The sequence below is a fragment of the Nematolebias whitei genome, chromosome 14 (assembly GCF_014905685.2).
Source record: "Nematolebias whitei isolate Nwh7 chromosome 14, NemWhi1, whole genome shotgun sequence".
Lineage (NCBI taxonomy): Eukaryota > Metazoa > Chordata > Actinopteri > Cyprinodontiformes > Rivulidae > Nematolebias > Nematolebias whitei.
Genome location: NC_056511.1, coordinates 7171047 through 7176203, shown reverse-complemented (window position 1 = coordinate 7176203; position 5157 = coordinate 7171047).

The window sequence follows — 5157 nt, the reverse complement described above, 5'->3', positions numbered from 1 at the left end:
CAGTGTATTTAGTACATTAAATAAAACGTGCTAATAAGTCATTGACAGTAATCTGTGTCCTTCTGAAACAAAACAACCAGGAGATCTACTTTGTATGCGTTCATGTGCATGCAGCATGCATGCATTATGTACGACGCAGTTAGTCTACTTTGTAATTTTGACGCAGTGCATGCACTCTCTGCTCCCCTCCTCTGTAAGTCACAACATAGTTGAAGCTGCTTCAGGGTATTATGTGGTGGTTAGTGCAAACCTCTGGTTCAGATCAGCGTTATTGCTGCCTGCTGTCAACAGACACCAGAGTTACATCTGACGTCCTGTCACTCATCAGCTCGTCTGTCCACCTTCAGAGCCACATCAGATGATTTTATTTGAAAAACATTGTTACCGCTCTATTTTCCTACAGACGTGTCAAACTTGAGCTCCATTGCTCCAGACATATAGATAGACATCGTTTTTTTTTTTCCCCTGTACAACAAAATGATGCAATATCAATAGCACACCACTAGGGGGCGAAAACATCTATGTTAACAACAAATCAAACTACAGAGAAAGACCATTTCTAGCTTAACTGGACTCTTCTCAAACTTCTTCTAAACTTCTAAAACCATAGTTTCCTTTCAGTTATTAGCCCTAAAATAAAAATAAACTATAAAAATTACACTACTGTTATGGTTTCTATGGCACAAAATAACAGTGAGCGTGTGCAAAACAGGCTCTGTCTGAAAAGTTCCTTAGTTTGAGTTCAGAATTCTACTCACCAAAAATTTGTTTTGTACATGGACGGCAGATGAAAACAGCAGAAAATATATCTGTTTATAAAAATATGCAGTGTTGTGTGAAAAGATCCTTAATTTTATTCTTATTGTCAAAATATGTTTTATAAACCAATACTTTGAGTATTATAGACATACACTCATATCCTGACTATTAATGGTGGTGAACTTCTTTTTAAGAATGAAACATCTTAATAAACATTTTTTGCACATATTAAAGGTCTTTGTAGAATAGATGGAGACATAAAGAAACAAACAGATACAAGTATACTTTATTGATCTCAGAGGGAAATTCAAAAGAGTAGGGATCCTTTAAACTGCGGTTAGAAAAAGAGTAATGAAGACATTTATGGTTCCATTAAAATAAATAACAGCTTCCCATGACAGAGCTCCCTACACCAGGATCAGGATGGACCTCCTGTGAAATAACTCCAGTGTAGAAGGTTATACGGAGATACAGCACCATTTTTTATGCTCACTTTACTGAGGCTTAGTCCACCAAGGCCGGCAGCATTAGAAGCCCATAAAAACTTTTATGTGGTCGTTCCTTGTCGCATTTAACTGATCTTCTCAACATCTAAACAAGAAGAGCACTCTGGTCTACCTGACAGTTTCTTTTAGACCTCCCAGGATCCAGATTTAAATTTAAAGGTGATCAAGCTGTGCAGTGGCCCCAGAATTATGGAAAAATCTACTTTTTAATTTACCCTCAGACTGAAGAGACTTTTAAATCCCTGTTGAAACCCATCGTTTAACATGAAATTTAATCTAAACAGAACATGACATTTGAATAGCTCTACTTTACCGTTTGCTGTTCCTTATATGTCTATTTTATTGTCCTTTTATTCTTTCTGTATTTGGTTTTGTAATTTATTTTGTTGAGTTGTTATCAGGTTTGACTGTAGAGCACCTCCGTTGTTTGAAATGTGTTCATATAAATAAAATTGACTTTGACATGAGGTTCGGAGCAAATAAATCACCAGGTTAATAAAATTACAACTGATTTTATGCAATTTAAGTGCGCTCTGTCACTTACTGCGGGACGATAAAAGGGCATCTTGAGGGCGGTTACGCAGCAGAATATTAAACGCGTCAGTCATTCGTTGTTGTTTTCAGTAAACCCTTGAAATAATGTTTGGAAATTAAGATTTGGGCACTTTGAATATAGAGAAACAAACAAAGAAAACACTTCAAACCTACACTTTGCAACAATACCAGGTAGATTAAAATTAGTTTAATCTATTTGAGATCAATTTTAATTTCCACGTGTTTTATTCCTGACAGACTGAAATGAAAATATATGGTCAACAAGCTTGATGTGGAAACAGTTCAGTCACATTCCAATACTTTCCCATCCAACAGCAAAGCTCATGTCAGCTAGATGATGAATGAGTGAACTAAACTTTCACTCTCTTAGCTTCTCGAGCCCAGATTGTTTCACTACCAATAAAAATAGACGAACATTGTCACAAATTTCAGCTCACGCTGGAGCAAAATAGATCCACTGACAAAGTGATAGATCTGAAGTGAGGTTCTGTGAAAATTATATGAACAATTCGTCCAAAACGTTATTTGCGTGTGCATCAGGCACCAGACCAGAAACTTCTACGAGGCGGTAGTCCCTTGTTTTTGCACTGTTACCACTGGGCAGTTATTGATGCTGTGGTCAAAAAGTTTAGATTTGACTGTCCTGACTGGAATAACCTCGACCAGCACTTTCGTAAGTTTCCTTCAAGACTGCAATGACGTGGAACTGGGCCGCTGTTCACTGGAGAGTGTTTATTCATTCAACCTTTATAGATTAAGCACATTGAGCCTTGTAGACTAATATACAGGTGAGACCTGTTTTAGACAGACAAAAGTATATATACAGAAAGTTCCATAGTCCTGATAAGAGATGGTACAGTGTTTATCAGCCGGCTCAGCTCGGATACAATTTATCATCAAACTGAACTAAATTATGCCTCAAGGTTTGTTAGAATTTTTAAAGGCTTCAACGTTAAGTTCACACCGGACACGCTTGTGTTGTATATATAATTAATTATAAACCACCAACACAGGCACAAACCGCCGCAATGTTCAAAAATTCATTCAGAGATGCAACAAAAACTACAAATAAGAGAAGCAGGCTCCAACAAAACAAAGATGGTCTATGTAAAGACAGGTGACTATTAGCTTCAGAGTTCGCAACATCGCGGATAATCTTTCAAGACAGAGTCTTCAACACCATGTAACTATGCTCCAGTCACTATGAATGCCTTTGTTACCAGTTGTGATAAAAAACAACAAAAAACAACAACCATAAAGCTATTGACAGCTTTTTTCAACACATTTTTCATGATGGCAGCCGAGCTGAATTTGTCACCAACTGACCTCTGACCTTTCCAGTGTTGGTCTTATTGCTTCATTCGCTTAAGATCTGTTTTTAAGTTTTAATATTTTACACGTTTTATATTGCTTTTCAAACCTCAGATTAAAGAAATAGGGTGTCAGATTGGTTAGAATTAAATTAACAGCTAATCCAGGTAGGGTCAAGATTAATTTAAAAACAAGTTTGAAAAAGTCCAAACACTGCCAACACGTTTTAATTAGCCATTATACCTCTGTTAATTTCCCAATGCACAATTACTCCAGCAAAAATATTTTATATCTGCTAGAGATGCTACAGCTAGCTGCTGCTTCAGCTATTTCCACTTAGCAGTAGCCACAAAGTTCTGTGTAAAGCAAACTTGATGGTGGTGTAAAGGTTTGGAAATCACCGTGAAGTTTCAGAGATTGGAGTCGTTTTAAAACAACAGCAGTCTCCTTGGTCTTGGTCCCACTGGGTGTTAGCTCATCAGTAAGTCAGAATAAAGTGAGGGTGTTTAAAGGGCTACCTGCAACGGTAACATACTGGACCCTTCACCACCCATCCCTGATAAGAGGAAACGGCTGCGCTCTCTACACAAGACGTGGTTTGTTAAGCACAACAACAGTAAAATGAGTAGATCTCTGACTTGTTGTGCTTCACTAGGTCCTTGACCCATATTCTCCAAGGTCCAAATCTTTGAGGAACATTTGGAAAAGTCGTAATTATTTTCAGTGTGTTTTTTCTTAAAACTCAGTGAGTACTATTGTTAAAATAATGGCCTCATTCTGACAGCAGACCACAGCAACAAACTATTTTGTGGTATAAAGATGTGGTCCGGCCTTTGTCTAACCCTCCTCGAGGATCGGTCGAACCATCCCACTTCTGACGCCAAGTCATTTTGACGAAATGTTACTAAATTATCATCGATAAACCAGTGAAATGACCAGGAGGGCACGATTGTCGTACACTTAGTTTATTGATTTAGCACAGGAAGCTGAACAGACAGAAGATTTTGGCAGTCTCAAAGAGCACTTCAAAAAATCTGAACTGTCCCTTTAACTCAGTGAGAAGAAGTGCTGTTCTGCAACCGCCAAAATATGTGCAGTTTGTTCAACTTGTTTCCTGGACTTTACAAGCGTTTTAAAAGGAAACGGTTCATATCCAGTGAAGCTGCCCGCACTGACAGTTTCTCACATGGTCTGATATGGTTTTAGAAACAAAAAAAACCCACAAAACTAACATTTGCTTTCACGTCTTTTATAAAACTCTGAGTGGCATTTCCACTACGCCTTTCATTTATTGTGTTTCTATAAATTAGAGAAGGGGAATAACCTTTTAGAAGAACCTTTTTAGAGAACAATAACATGTTGAAGGGAGTGCAGCGTTGCCAGCCAGTTCACATTTGCATGTTTAATTCAGAGAAAATAAATTCAGTTCCCAGGCTCTGTAGTCCACCAATCTTAATTAACAACAGAGCGATAACACGGAGTGAGCTGCAAATGTGGCCTCAGAGTGGTGAATATCCATAATACGCTTTAGAATAATTCTCTTTTCATAAAAACGACACATTTCAGCTGATTGGCTTTTGCACCGCCAGCCCTTCATTAGCCCGGCCGTACGAATTAAAATGCGGCTTCGCTGTGGGAAGGTTTTGGCCGACAAAAGCATATCAGAAAAGTAAAATGATTTATTCACATCATTTTGCTGTTATCAATTTGTATTTTAAAATGAATTAACTTTATCCCATCGCCCATTTTAGATGTGACCTTTTTTTAAAGTAATGCTTAAATTTAATCTGATAGAAACCACGGCCAGAGCTTCAAGTACAGCTGAATAAAAGACACGTAAGAGAATGACGAGTCCCGAGAGGAAAGAGGCTTTTCCACCATTTAATGAGCCGCTCACAATAAGAATCACAGAAATGTAAAAACCTGGTGTGGCTACCTTTTCTTGGTTAAGTGTCAATATGGTGAGATTTACAAAATAACTAGAGAAAGTGCCTTTCCTGTGAAAATGCAGTGTGGATGCTTATTG